The 24144-nt window shown below is 41.7% G+C and overlaps 1 long non-coding RNA gene across 3 annotated transcripts; it reads left to right on the top strand.

Moving 5' to 3' along the window:
• Positions 1-2377: 2377 nt before the first annotated feature.
• LOC119141620 lies at positions 2378-17467 on the top strand. 3 transcript variants are annotated; one of them, XR_005101994.1, is made up of 3 exons: positions 2378-2466; positions 8542-8663; positions 17365-17467. It is a non-coding gene; the product is annotated as an uncharacterized LOC119141620 (long non-coding RNA). The 3 variants fall into 3 exon arrangements; XR_005101993.1 differs by lacking the exon at positions 17365-17467 and adding an exon at positions 9053-9624; XR_005101995.1 differs by lacking the exon at positions 17365-17467 and adding an exon at positions 9053-9624 and having other exon boundaries at positions 2379-2466; positions 8545-8663.
• Positions 17468-24144: the final 6677 nt, after the last annotated feature.

The raw sequence follows: 24144 nt of genomic DNA, 5'->3' as shown, positions 1-24144 counted from the left end.
AACAATCTGAGCATACAGGGAAGAGAGTGCCTTTAGTCTAGAACCAGCCTCTTCTTTGCAAGCTTAATCTTTAACATCTGGTCCAGCTTACAGGGACCTGCAGTGTGTCCTGAAAATTACATATTGCTCCTTTTCATGTTCTTCTTCAGTCTCCCAATACTTAGCTGTTGTAGGGTTCAGCTTTGACCTTGTACTCTCACTCGAGGTGATGATCAGCCTTGCACCAATGTAGCGGTTAGAAAACATGGACCTTGGTTAACCTACAGTACTAAGTTACCTTGAGTAAAAGCAGAACAAATCTGGCCTCTGGGCTGAACTGAACTCATAAATGTTGTCATTTTAAAGTGCTTCTTTGTCAAATAAATTAACAACTACAAGCAGGAAACAAACCAGGCTGCTAACAAAAACTGCCATCAGCATTCAGCTACCCTGCATCTTGGGAGAGGGAATAAACTGGGGCCTTGTGGAAGTCTACAGCTAAAACGGTAAAATTTCAGGCACAAAATCCATAGTATACCCAAACCCTTAAGTAAAAGTACTTTGTGTCTCATAAGCAAATAAAGCTGTAACATAAATACTGACCACACATTGGTGCTTTCTTGCTGGGTCTTCTTTCATGCTGCATGCTTCTATCATTATTTCTTTGGACAAATGGTAACTTTCAGAGAGAGAGGCAGTATTGCTGTTGGTCTGCTTCTTTTTGGCTTGGTGTATTTGCACAGGGATGTGTGTTTATTATACGCATGGTATTCATACTCTAGTACCTACTGAACAGCCCGTTTCTTGGCATAGTGCAAAAGCTTACATTCCCAGGGATATCTGAAGTATCCAGGATGATGAAAATTTGGGAAACAGGTGAGGAAGGAGACAGTAAAAGTATGGTTTACAAATCTTTAAAACTTAAGGTTTTGGTTGGTATTGCTGAGAAATTCCCATTGTGTCAAAAGTACATGTTAAATCATCTCTTTCCACGGTCTGAGCTGTATCTAGATGATTCTCCATCTAACATTCTCAAACCTGTTAATATGTCCATTTTCAGGCCTGAAAGCTCTAAAGAAGTAGACTAAAACTACATTTGAATAATTTATTATGTATCCCACTGTCCTGGTTTTGGCTGGAATAGAGTTAAATTTTCTCCTCTGTAGCTGGTACAACGCTGTGGTTTGGATTTAGTATGAGAATAATGTTGCTAACACCCTGATGTTTTCAGTTATTGCTCAGTAGTGCTTACTCTACATCAAGAACTTTTCAGTCTCCCATGCTCTGCCCGTGAGCAGGTGTACAAGAGACTGGGAGGGGACACAGCCAGGACAGCTGACCCCAACTAGCCAAAGGGATATTCTGTACAATAGAATGTCATGTTCAGTATATAAACTCGGGGTGGTGTGTGTGTGTTTGCCCAAGGCTGCTGATTGCTTCTGGGGGACTGGCTGGGCATTGGTCAGCGGGTGGCAAGCAGCTGTATTGCACATCACTTTCTTTTTTTCCCCTTTTAGATTTTATTCTTCTCTTCCTCTTTCTCCTTCTCATTACAATTGTTATTATTATCATTATTATTATATTTTATTTTAATGTCATTATAATTTTTTTTGTTCTGATCTCAGCCCACAAATTTTACCTTTTTCCCTGAATCCCCTCCTCATCCCTCAGGTGGGGTGGGGGCAGTGGGCGAGCAGCTGCGTGGTACTTCATTGCCAGCTGGGGTTAAACCATGACACCCACAATATACTTCAACTATTAAGAGACGGCAGCCAGTATAGCAGCACTTCAAACGCTGCAGCATTTCTGCACATGAACAGCCTGCCTGGGCACGTCCGTCTCCTTTGATGGCAGGGTGGCAGCACGTGTAGCCCTTGGCACCACCAAAGGGCTGTTTCCTGCCACGTGTACCCACCGCATGGCTGCTTTGAGGCAGAGCATGGGGATGAAGGCCGTGCCAAGCTGGAAATCCCTTCTGCACCCACAGTTTTCTAGCAACACTTTGTTGAAGAAGGCGGCACCAAGTCTGGGTGCGTCCAGAAAGTACCCGCCACGGGTGTTTCGCTGGGTACGGAGCGGACGGCAGTTGTAGGCACGAAGGTCCTTTCGTCGGCAGGGGATAAGCAGATGAAGGGTGCCACCGCCAGCCGGCCCGCCGCACCGGCCCGCCCGTGCTCTCCGCGGCCGCACGGGTTCCCCCCGACAGGCGCCCGCTCCCCGCGCCAGGGCGGCCGCGGCCGGATCCGCGGCGCGTTACCGCCATCCGGTGGCCGGCCCGGGGAGAGCGCCGACTCGGCGGCGTGGGGTGACCCTCCCCCTGGAGCCCGGGGCCCCTCCCGCCTACCCCCGGGGGCACGCCCACCCACCCGCGGGATCCCGCCCACCCACCCGCGGGGTCCCGCCGACCCCGCCGGCGGTACGCGCGGCTGGCGTTGGTGTTAACGGGGCCGACACGCTGCACTCAAGAGAAGGGGGTTCCTGTTAACAGTGAGTTTCCCCTTTGCCTTCCCCGTGTGCAGCAGCTGGTGATGCAAGTTTTGGTTGTTACGTTTTTTTAATGTACTTATTCCTAGAAAATAAAACCGGCCTTTGGAACTGCACGTTGTGAGTTGGGCTGGAGACAGATTTCTGAAATTTTCAGTGACTCAGCACTGAGTTCTACCACCACGTGTTCATTCTCTAGCTTCTTGGGCTAAGCTGTAGAAACGGGAAGCTACAACATCCCCACCTGGAAGCCATGTGTACTGAATGCAAACACAGCACTGTATTTTCTCAGTGGTTGCAATCCTTCTCTGGTGGTCAAGGCACTCACAACAGCTAGGTTGTTGCTCATTTGCCCTAGTAAACGGGGAAAATCAGTCGTGAGCTTGGGGCATCATGCGCACAGCTCCCACCATATTAAGTCTGCACAAAACTGCTGCCCCTTCACTTAAACGCCTCTGCTCTGAAAGCAAGAGGTGTATGACCTTGCAGTAGGCTGCACCAAAGGCATTGCACTGGTCTCTGTGTAAAGCCGGTAGCCACAGTAATAAAAATTATATATTAGCCAAATTTCTCCTGGCTTCTTAAGAAGAAGCTAACAGGCATCCAACTGGACAGATGTTCTAGTAACATATGGAGACCATAAGGAAATAAGAATGGTCATATCATATCAGATCAAAGGTCTGTCTGGTTTAGCAATTCTTCCCAAGTGTAATCACTAGCAGATGCCTCAGGAAGACTATAACAAAGCAAGCATGTGCTGCTACTTTTCCGGATTGCTCACTCGCACTCCACAGATTTGGGGCTTACTGATCTCTGAACTTGGTGGGGTGTGTTGGCATTTTGTAGCCCTCTACTTCAGCTTCTCTTCCCTGTCAGGAGTAAACTTTTAATGTCCATTGCCATCTGAGACAAGGAGTACTAGTTTGATTGTATCCTGTTTGCTTTGAAGTCTTTCGTTCCTGTTTAATGCTCCCTCTGCTGCATTATAAGAGACATTTAACAAGCTCCTTCTCCAGCCACAGAGGATGTTATAGATTTCTTTTATACTTTTCCTTCCCCTCGTGAATCACCTAAACAAAGAGTTTTCCACATACGGAAACCATCATACCTAAGGATCACTCTTGCTACGCTTTGTTTTACTTTTTCTAGCTCTCCTGTACCCTTCCTTGAGCTGGGGCTCAGAAATTTCATTAGGATTGTGGCTGAATGAATGAAATGCATGGAAAAAAACATGGAATCTATTCCTTTATGGAGGGATGTGCTGGGCTAAAAACAAAAAAAAAGCATCATGTGTGGGGCAAAATACAATGCTCCAGATACTAAACCACAGCCTAAGGAGAGTTAAAATGCGGGAGGTGCAGAAGTGGTTTAAAGCCTCCAGTTCACAAGCAAGTATAAGAGAAACACAGAATGCAGGTGGGCTTATTACAATGATTTCTATGCTGAAATATGAAGATAAAACACAGACAAAAACCATTTTCTGGGATTCTGTCTTTATGTCTCAAGCCTGCACTGTGGCACCACTTCAGGTTGTAGCAGGTTAGCACACCTACAGAGCTACTTCATACACACAGGTCCACCACATTTGACAGAAGATTGTTACACACAGTTGAACACACAGGAGCTACAGCTGACTCCAAATCTTCTTTCTTGTCATGTCATATTTTTGGCTTTAAATGGAACACCAGGGTTCTGAGATAAGTTTTTCTGTGCACAAATTGAAACCATTTCCCTGTAAGTGCTGGTTTCCAAAGATGTCTTTTTGTTTTCTTAGCAAGTACCAAGGAACCTAGCAATATCACACTTTGATGATTGAAATTACTGGGGTAGTTTCACTTACATTTATTTATTTGCTTCCTTTTATTTAATAAAGGAAAGGTCAGCTAAAACAGCAATACTCTGTTCTGACAAAGCAGGCCTCTGCCATCAAGGGAAAAAAGTAATTCTCTTGGACTGTAACTCGAGAGAGGCACCTTGTACATCTTAATTTTAGTTTCAGGAACCTGCATAATATTGCCAACACATAAGTGCTGTACTACATAATTAGGCCTTTTAGATGGCATGTGCCATCCATGCCCTATTGCCAGTCGTAAGGGACGGACCTCATTTTTACAGTCACATGTGCAAATTTGGGGACTTTAAGGAAGGCTGTTATAAAAACATCCAAATATCAAGACTCCCCCTCTTCTCCTCCTGCTTGAGAAACATTTGATACTAGAAAATACTAGCTTCCTTCCTTAAATCCTATTGAACTGCTCCCTGCAGGATTATGCAAAACATTCCACCAAGAGCTGCCACTCAGAAAGGAATTATTTGAGCTCAGAGAGTTAATAAGGGGATGTATTTGAAATAAGACATTAAAGGCTTGAAGGAATAGGTATGACTCCTAACTATGGGATTTAAGGCAATGTGGAACAAACCAGGCACTTAACATCACTGGAAAAACTGATAAAAACTAGGCAACAGATAAAAACATCAGACAAGAAACATGGCACCTTCCAGAAAAAAAACCCACCTATTTCATAGAAGTAGATTGGAGAGATGAGCTAGACAACAAAATGATCTTAATATCATGTGCAAGGTCAAAACTAGCTCACATCTAATATCCAGGGTCATAATTTCAACTACCAGAAATTTCACAATGAGGATAATAAATTCTTGGTATTACCATCTTCCAAAAGAGTAATTGTAATTTAAAACTAAAAAAATAGGGGTAGAGGAGTGGGAAGAAAGATGTTTTTCTCTGCCAAACAAATACAGTATCAAAAAGAACAGAGGTATGAATGGAAAAGTGGTATTCCTGGGTATCTTTGGCTCAGTCTTTTCACTACATTTCCCTGAATGAAATAAATTTTTTTGAAAGAGACCATGCTGCCAAAGAGCGGTGATCTGTAGTGCAGCCAAGGGAGCACAGGCAGAGAACAGAAGGCGCTCACTTAGGGGGGGAACCAGGAGATGATAACTCCTGGAGATGATTTGTAACATTTGTGATCAGCTGCTGGGCTGGGAATGAAAAGATTCATTTTGCAAGCTCTGCAGCTGCAGGGAAGTATTAAGGAGTTGAAACTGATCTCTTCTGAAATTATACATTAATCTCTTACATCCAGGATCAGACTTCCTAACTCCAAAATACATTTTTCTTAGTCACATGTAAACGCAGGAGAATTAGTAAAGTAAAAATGATGTGATGCTTACAGAACAATAAAAAGCACATAGGCAATTCAAGCCTGCAAGGTGTGAGAGGTCTGGCTCCCAGCCATTACCTATGCAAATTTATTCAATCCAATTGATAAGTTAAATGTATTTAAGGTAATATCACTTACATGCTTAAATCAGTAACTCTGTTAAACAGTGATTTTCAAGGAATGCAACATGTTATACTGAAACGGGACCACTCTGTGAAGGTACTCTCAGTACAGGCAAGGCATTTATTTCAGTTTTTTTGATTCATAATGAACGGTGTTTAGAGGCTTATTTCTCAAGCTCTGGATAAAAGGAATGTCAAAATGAGTCCAGGTATCAGTGCAATTGTGCTATGTGCCTTTCCTGCTCCATCCCTTATCTGGTGTTTAGAGAAGACTCGACACGTTTGAGGGGGCAGGAGGAAGGAGGAGGAAGAGCATTTATGTCGTCTGAGAGTCTACAGCCAAACAAATGTACACCCTGGCTGGTTTAAAAGGTAATTTAGTTTGGAGCTTTTCACTCAGCACCTGCCAAAACATAAACCAGAATAAGACATTAAAGAAAGTTCATTACGAGCACTTCAAAACTCTCCTCCTTCTCTGTGCTGTCTTCCTCTAGGACTTTTTGTATAATAAATGTCCTTATCTTTGTCTTTGAGGAGCTCCTGAAATGTTTTGCTTGTCTGAGACACAAACAAAATCTCCAGGGGTCTGTGAATGGCAGGCTGATCTTTCAGAATTGCTAGCTGGGGGAGGAGAAATGAACTCCACTGTAAACCAAGGACTCACTGTGACAGATTTGTTAATGCTGTTGCTTCTCTGAGACTGAAGCTAACAGACAGTACACATCTGTAGCGACTACTGGGGGGCAGGTGAACCCTGGTGCTCAGTACCACCAACTGGTCTGGAATTAGGTAGACTTTTACAGAGTTCCACTCCCAGTGCAAGACATTTATCAGCCTTGATGTTGATAGCAAGAGTCATATTCAAGACAAAAGGCACGTATTGAGTGTTATTCATGTTACTCAGTGCACCCTACCAGGAGGCACTGCAGCACCGAAGAGACACAAGAAGTGATACAGGAGTCCCACATTGCTGTTACTGGCTCTGCAAGACAGTTGCCACCCGAGCAGGCTATTCTGGATGAAAGGAGAAAGCAGGATAAGAATCTGAGCTGTTAATGCCAGCTCAGATGCCCCCACGCTGTGTTTGCTGCGTGAGAGCTGAGCAAGGCAGAGGTATCTGCCTCAGACACACCTGTCACCAGAATAGCTGGGTGCTGGGACCCGGAGCTGCCCTTAGCACAGCTGTGCCATCTCCTCTGTGAAGCCTGGGAGATGCAGGCACACTGATTACAGCGTGCTGGCTTCAGAAAGCCTCGTAAAGCAGGTCTGCGCTGCCCAGAGGTATGCAGACCAGGCTAGACTGAAGTGCAAAGGTTAACGGTTTTGCTGATTAGAGCAGCTGTAATCGAGTTAAAGGCCATACTTGTTATTCACTTAAGGCTGTGCTTGACTTAAATCGCCTGCTAGTCAGTGTGTGGCTCTCTCCCCTTATCTCCACCGGAAGAAGGGTAAAAAGCTCCTGTTACCTTACCAGCACTTCTGAGTATCTTCCTGTTGTGAGCCATCCAAGCGTCACAAGGCCACCAGACCCGTCTGTCAGAGCACCTTCAGATAAGTCTTTTCAGATGTCTGCAGGGAAAGTGTTAAGGATAACACAAACATGCACAAAATGGGCTTTCACAGAAGATGTGTGATCCAGCAGCAGGAGCAGTCAGGGTGGCTGGAGGAGGGGGCTGTTACAATCTCTAACGTGCAATGGCTTCTCCAAGGAAGAGGAAAAAGCTGCAGGCAGCCATGCAGTTCCCTGATGCAGTCACACCTATGAACCCAAAACTAAGAGTTTGTTTCTTATATGAAAGTTACAGAAGAGGGAGGTGGTAACACACTGCACCCATTGTGCTTGCTGCTGTCAGCTCCTGAATATCTCACTGTTTACACAACTAGGACCAAAACACCAGATTTTCTTTATTGCTGGTATAATTGGTAATAATGCTTTTAATTTTGAACTTTTTTAAAATGAAAAATCACTAAAGTTTCTTTAAAATGAAAAATCACTAAATTTTCTTAAAAATTGCCCATTTTGCTATCAGCTGGATTTTGGCAGTAGTTGAAAAAACCATATTTTTAAAGTAGCATTTTAAAAATGGGGATTTCACCACTTTCTCACATATCAGTTTTCATTCTGTGTGTGACTATATTTTATACATAAAGAGAGAGAATTAAGCTTTAACTATACTTAAGCACAGACATCCCTGAAGATACTGAAAGACAGGATCTTACTCTCTCCCATCGGTTTTAAAATGTTCTAAACCCAGAGATTTAAGGCAGGTTTTGGACTTAAATGAAAACGGACACAGACATTTATATACATACACACAGGTACAGAAATACATGTACACGTATCTCTGCCCACAAATACATAATACAGGTTAATAAGGTATTAAAATATGTATATTTCACATTGCTTGAAAACTATTGCCATGATAATAATAATTCAGCAGCTCCACTCGAAACTTCTCGCCTTCATCCTTCATGATTTGATATGACAGTTCAAACCTTTGCATGATTTCAGTGGTACAATTTTTTTTTTTGTTGTTCTGCTTTTATACACTTTTTAATCATTGTTCTCTTTCAAATTTTGCTTTGGCATCAAGGCACTCATGATCTAACCAGCTTTCTATTGTGCTAGCAAACAAATTCTTAAATGACATTTTTTCCCCTAATTTATGAATAGTCTATTCCTGGCTAATTTATCTCCATCCTTTTGCCAATTGTCTGGAACACCCAACATGTACTTCACTACGCCTGTCTATGTTGTCTTTTGTTCTCAGCAGTACTGATTTCCTGAATGAAAGCTGAAACGGACTGAGAGTTGCTCCTTCAAGATGCCAGGTGATGACAGCTCTGGAGGATGTACATGAATCCCTGGGAAAGGGAAGACGGAAGCCATCAGGTAACATTTTAACTTGTGGTTCTGAAAAGGTAGTGGCATGTGTAGGGCTCCATCTATTTCAAACGTTTTAGAAAACCTCCACAGCAGATCTTACCTTCCAAAGGACTTTTTTGGTGATCTGCGCATTACTACTGCCTACAATGGTTTTATGATACAGCTTATTTCTTCAAGAGCACTGTAGCAAGCAGCCTACACTGCCAGTAGTGTTATTATTTAAGTAGATCATCAGCAAAGTAGTGACTGTCTAATCAGTGAGTTCAAAGCCCTCCTTTATATGTATGCTGATCCCTTATGTTATCTTCTTGCAAAGCCCAGCAATGCAAAGGGAAACTAGCTCCAGGTTTTATGGTGGTCCTGGTCATTCTAAGAGTCATTTCCTTCTCTTTCAGGGACATGAAGAGGCATATATTATGTGGGCAGAAGATTCTGTGTTCTGGTCAATAACATAGGCCAAAGAGGTCAATGGCATTCAGGCAAGCCTGCCTGAAAGCCCCTATAAATTTTCAAAGGTGGGTGAGGAAGATTTAGAGACTGGATGTGTTCTGCCCATGCAGGAGGAAAGATAAAATGCCACTCTGTAAAGGGGAACATAAAAACCTTAAGAGGCTATACAGTCTCCTTAATGGGGGAAGAATTTTGCCCACCCAGGTTTTATTTTACTGCAGGGACACATCAAAAGGGCACTTGAAATTGATGCTTAGAGAAAACTGATCCACCAAGGCAACAGCTAAAGCTTTCTTTCCGCCTTCTCTTCTGCCCCCATTCCTCTTTTGTCACCACCTATTTTGATGCAACACCTTCAGAAGAGGCAGCTGGTCACTGACACAGTGATGAACACCCCCACCATCCTTCCTTTCCAGATGTTTCTTGCTTCCTGCTTCCAAGTCAAAGTTGGCACAGGCCCAAAGAAATACACATATTTTCACTCTGCTTAGGAATAAAAGTACTATTTTATAAGCTATGAATCCAGCTTATGTTATTCCCTATGTTTTATAAAAACTATTCTTGTCAGTAAACTCTCTGGGACTCTTCTACAGTTGTATAGTAAGGGTGGCCATGAAACATCTTATCTAACTCAGCTGGTTATACAAGGAATAAAATATCCCTCTCTTTTTTCCTACATATGGAATAACAGTGGGTATTTAAAATCAATTCAAATATATGTATGTAATTATATATATGCTGAAATAGTGCAATGAAAACAGAAATCTTTTGCATGCAAGGAAACTGAAAGCTCCTTTTTTACTTTACTGTGCTTTGGAGCATGCCCAATCCATTTTCACCCACATATCCTGAAGTATTAGCCACTGCAATAGTTTTGTTGCCATTTTTCACAGTGAAACTGTGAGTCTGAGAGAGAGAATTAGGAGATGTTGCAAAACTGAATCAAGCAAAACACAGAACAGGAAATCGCACTCAGGTTTTTGGGTTCCCAAACAGTTTAATCCCACTAGACTTTGTCCCATATTTTGATAATTTTGATTTTCCTGTGTTACCTGTGATCTCTTTAAAAAGTATTTATGTCGCTGCCAGCTCATAAGCCAGTCCTGCAATCTTGTGCAAAAGCCCCTTTATAATCAATTACAGTCAAAGAAGCATCCAACAAATCCTAGGAACTGCTCAGTATCTTTTCTAAGATCCAGCTTACAAGAAAATGCATGGCATTGATCTGTATTTTCTGTGGCTTTTTAGGGAGCTGATAAGTGTAAAATTTCCATCAGTAGCAGCAATAACAGGAACATGTTCCTACAAGGGAGCATCCAAGCCGTTTTATACTTGCTAAACCTATTGACTTGTCATTTTTTCTTTGCTTCTTTTATTTATTCCTCAACACATACAAGGACCAATGCTTGTTGCTTCCTGATCAGCCACAATATTTTGAAATGTTTGGCATTGCTCTCTGACAAGATAAGGCATGGGCTGCAGAGATGCAGCAAGAGTGAGGGAATGATGAATGAGACAGGGAAAACCACAGAATGACAGATGGAACATTTGGTGCACACTTTAAAAAATCCATAGTTTCCAGGACCTTGCTGGGAGACAGAGCTGAGGAGTTTCTGAGCAGAAGGGAAGGGCCTGTGCACATGGCACTCATCTACTGTAAGTTAAGACAGTTCTCACAGACTTTTTGTTGGGGAAAATGAGGACTATTTGGAGGTGGTCAGTGTTTATTTTTCCCATGGTTCTGTGGCTGTGCACAGGGTGAGACTATTTGGATACCACTGGCTCCCAGTACATCTTTGAGCCTACTTTTGGAGCATTGATGGACAGAAGCTATGTCACAACTGAAAGCATTTGCTATCTTATCAAACTTTGTCATTTTAAATGGAGAGAAAAGTAGCAATGCAGAAAAAAGAAGGCCTCTTTTTCTTGCCCTGGGGAATGATGGCTGCGGTACATGCTACGCATACATCTGGCCAAAGTAAACTACCCAGAGGGTCACTTTCTATTGGCAGACCATTATGTGTTTGGGATGTTAGCCGAGGGTTAAGCCAAGAGATAAAAAAAGGAGTAGAGAATCAAGATAAAACAAGGAGTAGAGAATCAGGGTCAGAGGGAAGAGTAGGGTAAGAAAGAGACATAGGATTTTCACATTTGTTTTATCTTGTAAATAAACTGTTTTAGGATGATAATGTCCTATACACAAATACATGTGTCATAGGTAAAATACAGACAGAGTGGCACAGGGTATCTTGGTTCAGTTTCCCCTGAGCTTTTGAATATTATTTACAGTTGTGAATTTGAGATAAATATTTAAGATGTAAACCCCCACACACATTTTGGAGAAAGGGAGACATACAGCTGGATGCCCTTTCTCCCAGCTGCTTTTCTTTGACTTAGGGAATCAGAATACCACCAGAGAAACATTTTGTTCAGTAGAGTATGCATTTGGCAGAAACAAGCAAGAGGGACAGTAAATTGCAAAGCAAGGTCAGAACAATTTTGCTTCCAATTTTTTTTTGTTTTGTAAAAAGAAAGAAGGAAACATTTTTCTTCAAAAAAATACAGACAGCAAGGCACAGCAGTATTTCTGTGGGGGTGAGCTGTCAGAAAACAAGAATGATCCATTCATATTGCTCTTTGAAGAGCTGAAATATTTGTATGCATTTAAATTAAAGGGATTATGCACTTGGAGGATTCTTAGTTCTCTGTCTTCAGGACACTCACACTTTTCTTCTGTTCCTTCCAATTGGTAGGTAATAGTAACCTAGCTTCCCTAGGTGGGATGAACTCAACCAAACATGCATGGCATACATCTCCACTTGAAACAGTTCAGGCTTCCTGGTTTGAAAAGACAGACAGAAAGACAGACTGAAAGAAACACTCTTGCAGGCAACATAGTATTTTATTATTTATTATTTTGCATTAACTATTCTGATAGGTTATAAATGGTGCCTTACTGGCATCTGTTTCTCTCAAGTCTATGAAGTCAGTATGGGGTGACATACCAGAAAGCAGGTATCCAAGGCTGGATAAGATGGATCTGAGCTCTCTGGAATGAAATTTGTTCTCTCCACTCTCGGATCCTTCCTTGTACAGTGCCAAGGTGGCCTGAAGAAATTTTAGAGAGGGTTGGCTACCATAGCATGACTGGATAATTTCTATTGTCCAAGCTTCATGAATGTTAAGTTCTACTGGGGTCCTATCACCTGTTTATAAATTTTCACATCTAATGGACTGTGCTTCTGTAAAGAGAGTAGGAGCTTAGGTTAGGAGAATCTGCCATGTTGGTGAGTCATTTTAGCTTGTAGAATCCCTCACACAGAATCTACTTGCTAATCTAAAATATATCTAAATTCGAAAATTAACCAAAATTCTAGAATGAATCTGAATTAATCCCATTAACAACTTCTGGTGATCCATCCAGCCTACTTGTAAAAAAAATGTTTTGTCACAACTCCTGAACTCAAAATTATTTCTGAACCTACTTCAAATAATCTGCACATTGAATAATTAAATGCAAAAAGGTCTTTTTACTTCAACACGCATCTTTCCAATTTTGCTGCATAACAAGCTGAAAAACACAGTTTTCCAGAACACAGCACAATTATGGCAAGATTTGAGGCTTGTTATTTGGGACATCTTTTCAGGAAATGTCTTCTGAGCACTAGAGAAATCATCAGAAGTGAACAGTTCACCCATGCTCTGGGAAACATGACAGTAAGGTGTGTAACCAGACAGAATTCAGTTCATTGATCTCCTGTAGCATACACAGATTAAAGTGTCCCACATTGCTTTTTTGTTTGTTTGTTTCTCTTTCACTATAACTCAGGATAACATTAATTTCAAATCAGCATTTCAAATTTGGGGACAGAAACAACTAAGTATAATTTCCTATGCAAGCCTGGAAGCAAGGTGAAAAGCAGTCAACAACGTCAAAGTCTGTCTGTATCCACCTGTGACTGTGTCCCAAGAGCTCTAAAGAGCATGGGCATTATTCCACAACTAGTGAATCCGTCACTGGTGGATTTTTTTCAGCCTGAACAATACTAACATCAGGATTCATGGCTACAAACATAAGGGACACCATAAAAATCCCACAGTTCTACACAGTCCTGAACTGACTTGAGCAATGCTTGCTCAGGCACCTCATGCTGCATCACACGATCTGAATGCTCCTGTCTTTGATAAATCATCTCCTGAAGCTGGTGGCTGAGATTGTTTTCATGTAACAATGCTGGCTCTGAATACTGCAAGCATGGTTATTAGAAATGATGTTAAGCAATGCCATAGCTTTGTTTTTTACAAAGTATTTTGCATTCTCTGCTAGGAAAAACCCATGAGGCTACATTTCTGAACACTTCAGTATGATGACTATATGTGCACCGTACAACCATTCACTTACATGTGACAGCTGAAAACCGCATAAAGTCTAACACAGGTGATTTTCTGCCAAAATACATCCAAGCAAATACTTGTCTCTTCTGGAATTTTTAACAGATGAGCAACTCCAGCCAGGGTGACGTAACAGTTGAGCAAATATAAACAAAATGTGGGGACCTGAGAAAACGATTCATGATTTTGAACAGAAAACAGCAAAAAGCAATACCTTACCCAGCTGTGCTCCAGGATGCACTAGCAGGGCTCAATTCCAGATCCCCACTTGCCCAGCTGATTTCAACAATGGTTTGGTTTGGTGTGGCACAGCAACAAAACAAAGCCCAATATAAGCCCTTCTCTATCAAGACAGTAGGTGTTAGAGATCTCAAAAATCCATGTACTCTGACTGTAAACAATGCAAGCACACATGCAAAACAAACTAGCAATGGCATACTGCACAGAGATAACTGTATCACTAATCTCAGTCCCATTCCCAGTGGAAAAATGTTTGTCACAAAAAAACCTCACTACAATTCTTACTAAATGGTGCCTTTGTTGCTTGTTTCTGGAGATTGAACAAACCCCACATGGACGTTGATACTTTCCCCAGACCAGCACTGAAGTGTAAAACCTTCCACTGAAGTGGAAACTGTTCTCCTGTACCTTGAATTTGGACTTTGCTTTTGTCCCACAACCCATTGTGGGTTGCGTTTTCTTTCAAAAATTAGCTACGCAAAGCTACTCTTTTCAGTGACCTCAGCACGTGATTATGTATATGCAGAATCAGAAATGCAGGAGACAAGGTTCCCACCGTTTCCAGGCTCTTCGTTGCGTCCTGTTGTGTAAAAAGCCAAGCAAATGTTGCCTCCTTTTCACCAGCAGAGGACGGTGCCTCCTCTACTTAAAGACTCACTGCCGTGGCAATCACTAAGGTTTCCCTTGCAAGCCAGAGATACGTGCGCTGCGTTCTAGAGGCTGAGGGAAAAGAAACAGCAAGATTATCTCGTATCGCTTCTGCTGCATTCAGTCATACACAATGTGGATGTCAGACAGCTGCTGGATTGCCCATCGCCTCAATCCCTGGAGCCCCCAAAACTCCCACAGCTGTGGGATGATGCGGTGACACAGGGATCTTGGCCCATAAAATCACTTACTTAATTGCTTTCTTTTTAGAGGATTTTATTTATTGGAGAGTTTTCCTTTGTGAATTTAGTGCGTGAAGGGATACTAGGCAGCATGGAGGCTAACATCTCTAAAGAGCAGTGACATGAAGTCTGTGCTGTAGGGTCCAGTTCTGAGGAAGCACTTGCATGGACTACCACGTGAGCTGCGACCTCAACAGCGGTAGGAGCAATCGTGTCCCATGAATAGTTATTGGGCAGTTTTTTATTTTGTACATATTATACATCACTTTGTCCAGCCATTTTGCACTCAGATGATCATTCTCAGATTGTCATAGCTATATGGCTCATCTTTATGTATTTGACATGCCTCTTGGCACACATGTGTGACCAACGTGCTGTTATTGTTGCCTGGGAGCTGACTCAGGCTGAACTAAAAGTAGGATTCACCTTACATTAGCTGTTAAAAAATTAGGGTTGTCATACTTCAGTGAAAGCAATGCCAGTATTTTCAGGTGTCAATTCATCCTAATGATAGGAAGCATTTGTTCTGTAGAAGTAATTCCCCTCTGAAGCTTCTTCTCACCCTCTTTGCATTGAAAACCAAGCCAAGAGAGCTCACTCAGACCAGACATTTCCCTTTGAAACACATAAAATATGCAGCATTAATCCTACCATAATTGCCTTGTCCAGCATCTCAGAGGAAGCTGATCATGCCACAGTCAGCCTGAGGTTTCTTGAGTCCCAGCCCAGAGGCATATCCACTGAGCTATCCCAAACATTGCCTTAGTAATTGCCTGATACATACAAGTTGCCTCAGACAATCAAGCCAAATGATATAGTATGGGAATATATTACAAATCATGTGCAAGGAAAGCTGCTGAGGTAGATGCATTTAAATAAAATTTACAAACTCGGAGCTCCTTGGTATTCTTTCTTTCCTCATTAGTGCTGTTGAAGGTACTAAGACTTGTTTCTGAATAAAGGATGTAGATTGTGCCTTTAGAATAGCATGACATAAAAATCACATTTCCTTCCCATTTCCACTGTACATACTTTCAGTGTGTTTGTAAAAGCTACTGAATTTATAGGCCCAGAGTTTCACTTTACCTATGCATCAAATAGAAACCAAAATGCTTCCACAGTTTTAGTTCACTTCATTGCTAGTCTGGGGAGAACATCAAAGTCCATTCAGGGTCTCCAGTTTCCTGAAACTAGCAACAAAGGTGCCAGTTAGTGAGACTTGTAGTGTTTTTTTTGTGACAAACATATTTTTCCACTGGGAATGAGACTGACACCAAACAGCTTGTGTGTGGGGAATTTTGGAGGCATCAAAACACAGCAACTTTTCCGAGTGGTTTTGAACATAGAAATAAGAAGATGGATGGCGCTATTGCCAATCTCCTTAGCTTGCAATTTCTTTCTAAAACACATGTCATCACAATACCCCATCACAATTTGTTGTGGGGTTTTTATTTTCATACTATAATTGCCAAAATACAGATCTGTCAAATGCTGACAACTAGCACTGCAATTGCTAAACATGGAAACTATTTTAATGAGCACAGTCTAAATAACATTAAGTTAGGCAGTGACCAATTTCTTCCCAAAACTGTGTTGTTGCAGATGGTTTGGTGGGTGAGTACAAGCAGAATCCTTTCTATGAGGTGTCTAACACCCTCACTGTAAAACCATAACAGGACATGCTGGAATCCCTCCTTTCTTTGTAATAAAACCAAATTAAACCAGCCATGGCTAGATTATAAGGGCGAGCAATCATAATGAAAACTCAGGAAAACCGAAGGATGGTGGCGAGAACAAGTAGAAGTCCAGACACTCACACCCACCCACCCATAGAACTACAGCACTTCACAGACAGCAATGTGAGAGATGTGGCACCTTGCCAGTCACTGTTGTTCAAAATTGGGATGGAGACACTTCGGTATTTCTCACACTGGAAGTTTTCAAATAAATTTGTAAATTAAAAAAAAAACTTTCCAGCCCTGACTCAGATGTCTGTGATTGGCGAGCTGTATTTGTGAAACACAGTTTTCCTACTTAAATTCATTAGCCTTGCTGAGGGAGGAACAGTGTAAACTGTGTTCAGCTTGACTAGTACAGACCAACTAAACCAGGGGTCCTCAAACTTTTTAACCAGGGGGCCGGCGCGTGGATGCAGTGGCAGGCAGCCATCTGCGGCTGCTTGGTTTCCCCCCCCAACCCCCGGCAGGGGGGGGGCAGGGGGGGTCTGTAAATACCGGGGGGCAGATTGAGGACCCTGGGGGCCGTATCCGGCCCGTGGGCTGTGGTTTGAGGACCCCTGAACTAGAGGGTCAAGAGGACATTTATAGCATTGATTAAAACCCCAAAGATACCACCTCGTCTTTAAAACTAATGGAAAGACTACCTTTGGGTAGTAGAAAATTAGGCCACCTAAGAAATTCTGCCACTTCAGGCTTCTTAGCAGTACAGGAAAGATTGAAATTCAAAAACAGAAAGCCTGGGGCATTCCTGCCATGGGAACAGGAAGGTAAGTGTAGGTGAAAGGAGGAGGAGAGACAGAAGAGCTTTGGAGGCTGGGATGAGTGTCCTGATGCTTGGGGAAGACTAATCCTGTGAGACAGGGACAGCTATGCATCAAACAGTTTCTTGCTATGGACAGCATCTATATTACTGTCCTGTCCTGAGGGATGAACATTACCTGAGGCAGATCTAGAAGTATACATCATACTTACAATCCCTATAAAATTTTGTTACAGCTCTGTTTCGATGAGTCTAGACCATCTGGCATTAACTGGGATGTCTGGCCACCTTGTGAAAAACACAACTCATGAACCTGTTTACACATCAGAAGTGCTTCCAAGCCTGGTGAGTAGCAGCAGGTTTTCCTGTTAACCTGGACAAACAGAGATGCCCTTTGGTGAGTTTATTTGTGTTTTCTTAAAATTCCAATGACATTTGTTAACTGGACCTTTTCTGTTCCAGGACTCTCTCGTCTCAGGTTCCCTCACCTACAGTTTCCTAACAGGACGAGTACAGCAGTCATGCAGATATTCAAAAGGCAACATGAAAAGGTAAGGGCTGGCTATGAAATACTCAGAAATAAATGAACATTGAGCTTTGCTAGCCTGATTCAGCAAGGCATTTATATTCATATTCTGTGCAGGGAAGTTGCATACTTGTAAGGACACCTATCCTTGTACAATATTATTAAGTGCTTTCTAATTTCCTTAATAATTTCCTTCCTTACCAAAAGAAAAAAAACTTTGTCCAAAGTTGTATTTGGTTTTGAATACATTGCATAATTTCCTCTTTGCCAACAAAAATTCTTGTTGAAAATTAAATTTCTGAGGAAGGTTGGCATCAGCAAACAGATGATAACTTAGATTAAAAAAAAAAAAAGAAAAAAAAAAGGATGTAACAATTCAAATTGTTTTCAGAATTTTCAAGGAGTGAGGATGAAGTTGTCTCTTCTCAATTGGAAGGAGTCAGTAGGGACAACATGCTAAATTGATGAAAAGTCATTTGAGAAATACAAATTAGCACAACCTGAAACAAAACTTGTAAAATAGCAAGGATATATGTCTATAATTTGTCTGTAGGGGAAGTTTTTCACTCAATGAGACATTCAACTCTGAATTTTCCCAGATAATCAGACACTAGAAATGTTAATCTACAGAAGCCAAAATTCTAAGGTTCTTTGTGCTTTTACCAAGATTATCTTTCTGACAAAATCTAGCAAGGAGCACTGGTCAGCATATTGACCCAACAGTAATGTCACCAGAAAGGATGCTGAGAGTGGAACAAGAGTCTCAAAATTATATAGACTATCCCTTAATGCACAATCTCATAATAATTTTATTTTGCTACAGGCCAGCACTTTCCTGATATCCAGGTGCACAAGTAAAGCATTTGTCTGTGGGGTGCTTGCCAGCCAGCTGGCTTACCTGATGTGATCTGGCCTGCCCTCCACACCTGGGAAGTGCTGGTGGGATACACATTGACGGAGCTGGGGAGGAAGCAAGCTGTCTCCGACTGAGCTTTCTAAACAGACCAGTTCCTATACTCAGAGATGGCCCTCTTTTCCCCCAGGCCATTTCTTCTCCACTCCATGTTCTGCAACATGATTGTACTCAGCCTGACACAAAAAGCCTGTGAGTTGCTTTGCTGTTTACCTAATAATCTGTGTGGAGAACACTTTTCTTTCAAACCCTGCAGGCACATTGCTTGATGCCAACAGTTTAAGAAAATTGGTCTGATTATTCCGGCTGGTAATTGTACTTGAGGATAGATGAGTTTGCTTTGTCTAATTTTGAAAAGCTTATTACAAATCAGGATTTGAAAGATGGACTTAGGTTCAAAAATTTTGAGTTTGTATGCTTGGGATTAATTGCACTAAAATGGGATAGAGAGAGGGAAGAAAAGTTAACGTGCAACGGAACAGGCAGGGTGAAAAATACAGAAAGGTACTGTGAAAGCTGGAAGAAAGATGAAGAGAGGGTCAGATTTTAATGTTGAACATGGATGCCAGGGAGGGATTTTCATTCAATAGTAAGTGGATGAAACCCAGATCTAAGCAGCACTGTTGTTACTACTACCACCAATATGCTTCCCTGCCCTGAGTCAAACATTAGGTCTGTTGATACAAAGTTCAGTGGAAGAGAATGGGAGGGAAAAGGGGGGGGGGGGGGGGGGGGGCGGGGCAGAGAAGGGGAATGCAAAGTCTCTGTTGTAGGGCATGCTTTACAAACTTACTTGTATCTAAGCTGACCACTGTAGTCCTAAGCGAAGACAAACCATACTGACAATTTGCAGCCCCTGAGCCCGCACCTGTCAAGCTAAGTCTGCTCCTGAAGTACTCCATAAAAGAGCTTATACCAGCTACTGGCAACCCCTGCTCCCACCAAACGAACCTCTCCTCCCGCTCCTGCGCTCAGAGGCTCGGTCTGTACTCTGAGCCTCCACGCTGCATTGCTTCATCGCACACCAACAGCCCCTCAGTCCTCTGGCATTCACCCCTTACTTCTACAACAAAATACCTTGCTCTTTGTTACCTTTTTTGTGTTGCAGCGTATGTTGTTCATGAAACATAGTTTACAGTGGTAAGTATCAATGAAACCATGTTTAGAATTTTGTACACAATCTGGGTCTGCTGAGGGGAACTCGCACTGGAAAAGGTTCAGAGGGCTCTAACAGAGCTAGACAAGAATATCAGAGCAAGGCTGGGAGGGATGTAGATAGCCTATACATAATCTGAGGGAGAGCAGAAGAGTTATTTCTAGTGAATAACTCCAGCTCAGGGAAAAAAGATGATATGAGCTAGTCATTTCCCACGTGTCATCTAGGTATTAGAATAGTCCTAATAATCAGAGTAACAAGCCTCTGGGAACAGCCTACCCATTAGAGCTGTGGAGACCAAAACCTAACAAATCTACATCTGAAGCTTGATAAATTTATGCAAAAGAGAGAAATAAGAAACAACAGTTACAGAGAAATTGCTTCATCATAGCAAACTTTATGTTGGTGTGATCTTCAAAATTTAAAAGTGATGCTTTTTGCATTTTCTTCCACAAGACTTACAAATGACAAAACATTTGCAAATAATTTTCAAAATTTATCAGTAGATTTCTTAAATATCTATATAATAGACTACATTTTTTCAGCATAGTTCTTTTATTTTCATGAATCTCATGTAGGATGACATGATCTTGTGTATGCATTAAAGCAAGCTTATTTTTGCAACCAACAATGCACTCTTATGCAAACTTTCCAGTTTGCCAGATGAGACTTTCCATAAAATCACTTTATTGCCCTCAGTAATTGCACAAGATGTAAATTAATTGCTAATACAGTCCTGTCTGAGGTTTTTCATAATTTTATGCAAGACTCTTAGACACATTTTACATACTGGTGAAACACTGGCTTTTTTTTCCACCGTACTCTCTGAAACTTCCCTAATGACTGAAAATGCATTGCATCATCAGTGGATTAGACAGCTCCTCAGCAACATTGCTTCGAACCTCACGGGAGTAAACCAGTTAACTCCTGCACACATAAAGAAGTTGCTGTTGAATATCCTCTTGGATTAGTGCTGGAAATGGAAAGATTTTATTGTCACTTGAAGAAGCAAGTAAATAATCCAGCTGGATTCCAAATGCAGAACCCAGAATTCCACATGGATTGAAACCTGAGTGTCTCAGCCGACCCATCCTGTGAGTCTGCCATTACACTCATAGCTATGACAAACAATAGACCAGAAAATCCTGATATTCTTAAATGAATACCCAACACATCCCAGGCGTTAGGGTTTGCCAGAAGTTCAGGAAGAGATATTGAACCCAGTGTATTTCCACTACTCCCTGTGCTTGCAGGCATATTTCTTCTTGACATCACAACTGTTGGGAAGTGCTTTAAAATAAATCAGTAATTAGAAAGGAAAGGAGAGGTGTATTCACCATTAAAGGGCTATTTGTTTACTGATGGGAGTGGAGTTCTGTTAGTGTCCTCCTTTTACACTATCCTGAAACCTATACATGCCACTTTCTGTCTTTGATGAGGTTCACCGGACAGCAGCTCCCGGAAAAGTTTTCCTTTTTCTAATTTAATTACTTTTCCCTGTTTCCCTTTTTGTCTTTGTAGTTGATTTAGTGCCATGCAGTGTCCCAGATGGTCAGTCTGGGAAGCAGACATGGACATTTTCAAAGAGACTATGTTGATTCCCTTTGGACCCAGAACGACCTCCTCCTCCCACCACCCCCATCACCACTCATTCACAGATTTTAATCCCCAGTAAACATGGTATGTAAATATGGGAAGAAAAGTGGGCCACAACTTGAAACCAACTAAGGGGACAGGGAACCATGGCTGGCATTGGCAGAGTATCATTTAGCAGAGGCTGGTGCCATTGTTTGCAGCATGGATAAAACCAGCTGGCCATGTTATGCTTGACTGAGAACTAGACAATGGAAGGGAGGATCACATGTGAATAGGAAGTGATATGAGAGGAGATGAAGAAAGAAAGCTGACATGCTCAAGACAAGGTCTGAGAAAGAGAAAAGTGATGAAAACCTTCCTGGATATTTTAATCCGTGCCAATAACAGCAAAATTCACTACCTTTTTCTGCCCTTGCACAAAATACAGACACAAAAGAAGTGTTTTGGTATAAACTTCCTGCAGAGGAAATACAGGTGCTGTATACTGTGAAGTATTAACCTGCTTGACTGTGCACAACTCTGTCTTATGGATGTTTTTTTAAAAAACAGATATACACCAGTGGGAAGTTTACCTGCATGATTTTGTCACTCTTCTGCCTTCATAACTTCAGTATGACATCAATTAGTAGGTATCTGCATTTAATTTACACTCCTGAAGCTGAGAAAAATGAAAGGTAGGGAGAATTGAGCTCAAAACCAGTTATTTTGCAGCAATATCAAAACTGAAGTGTTGTTAGTTCTGGAAGTGTAATTAATTTTCCATAACTTCTAGTCGCTTCTTCCCACCACTGAACAAAAGCAAAATAGTGTACTAAGTGAAATTCTTTGATCGCTTATGTAAGACAATTACTAAATCACTGCACCTGAGGGCTGGAATTACAGGAATAGGAAATGCTGCTACACAAGTAGAGATAGGATTGTTTTTTCTAGTATCATATTGAAAAGTTTTATGCTGTGCTTTTAGTTATAAGTAGGAGATTTTCACTGTATAGGTAGTGCCAAACAATAATTTCTTCTCATTAGCTACCTGTCAGTATTTAGTTTCTCTACTCTTTGCATGTGTGTGTGTAATCACAAAAGAAAATAGTGAAAACCAAAAAGAGCAACATGTATTCCTTTGTTTCAGGAATGCAGCATTTTTACAGCACCCTGTTCCAAACTAAAACAGGCAACACAATGGTAAGTGTTTAGGAAAAACGGAATGCACCAAAAATATTTGATGAGAAAGTAGGGTTTAGTACCAAGAAATCTCCTAAAAGTTTGATCTACAAATCAATGTTTTGTTGCTGTGAAGTATGGTTTTTCAACCAGATTTCCTTAGAAAACGTGGTTACGTACAGTTGTTTTCTCCTTCTTATAAGTCCATTTGCAAATGTGATAGAGGGGTACTGGGCTCAAGAGTAGGAAGTATGTACAAATACCATGAAGATCAGCAGCTGGTAAAATGAGAAAGAATCTATTAAATGGCTCTGCTGAAGGGGGAAAGACTGCAGTGTTGTTGCACTGGCCCAGCCTGCCATTGCACTTACGCAGCATTGAACACAGAGGATGCGGCCGAAGGAACCGGACGTAGTGGGAGAAGCAGGACCTGTAAGGTCAAAGGAAACCTTCAGAAGAACTAGACTTACTGTGGTGAGGGTGGTGTAGGGTGGTAGGATATAAATCTGTTGAAAATCAGGGTTCATTAATCCCAGCATTTACAGAACAATTCTTTGATTAGCACAGTTTTGCCCGGACAATCTCTACTGAGAATTCAGTTATACTAGAAAAATGATGATTTACTGTGCAACCGTCAGCCTTTTTTCTTTTTCAGATACACTGTATCAGTCTAGGCTCTTTCCTATTGATAACAGGATATTTCTACATGGAGGATGACAGTCAAATAGTGTTGCTGTACATGCAGAAAACCCTTAAGGAATTTCCTGCAGTCAGTGAGATATATATTGCTCTAATACATACCACAATACTTTACTATGCCTCAATGCGATTTAGTATTGTCCTTAGAAAAGGCATATGGCAAATTTTCTGGTCTGGTAAACCCCCTTGAAATTCAAGCACATGTGCTTTTTCTTTAGTGTGTCACCCTGTTTGAATATTCGGGACTACAATGGCTCCACCAGCTTCTGCGCACAGCAGATGTTAGGCACATACCATGCATATGTGTCAACTGTATGGAGATACCAGTCAACCCTATTTCAGCTTCTTCCTCCTCAGATATCAAATGTGCCTCTTCCAAATTCAGTGATCTCATCTGAAAAGTTCTAAAAAAAATTGCAGACCTTTAAGGTGCATAGTGGAAACAAACACTCAAGCAACATAACTGTCTTCTACAAACCCTGGGTAAGTAGGACCAGAGAAAAGGCCTCTGCCTGGGTGCAGCAGAAGCAGAGGCAACCACTAGTAAAGCGCTTCTGTTTTCTGGTGGAGGGTCCAGTCTGCACAAACTTGAAAATGTTGCTGCAGCAATTGCAGAGGAGTCAGTTAGAAGCACAAAAACCCTAGTACCCTTCTTTAGTAGGCTCCATGGTGGAGCTGGGGATCCTCTTTTTCTCTCCATAACTCTTGGCCTTCTGGTGCTCTTGCTGCTTTTTCCACAATCCAATGACAGTTTGTTTTCATTTGAATTTCAAGTTCCCCTTCAGTTCTTGTTCAATGCCCTGCAGCAATTGGTAATGGGCTTTTAATTGCTCATTTGGTGAATGAGGAGTAAGGGAGTGACTGAAGAAGGCTTTGATGATACTTAAAAGGCCTTGAGTTTTCTCTAAGATGAGCCCAAGCTGAATTCCTAGAGTGATTCTTCAGCTCCTGAACTCTGGCAAGGTTTC

This window comes from Falco rusticolus, chromosome Z, assembly GCF_015220075.1.
Source record: "Falco rusticolus isolate bFalRus1 chromosome Z, bFalRus1.pri, whole genome shotgun sequence".
In the NCBI taxonomy this organism is placed as follows: Eukaryota; Metazoa; Chordata; class Aves; order Falconiformes; family Falconidae; genus Falco; species Falco rusticolus.
The sequence above is the reverse complement of the archived record's forward strand: the minus strand, read 5'-3'. Positions and strand labels throughout refer to the sequence as shown.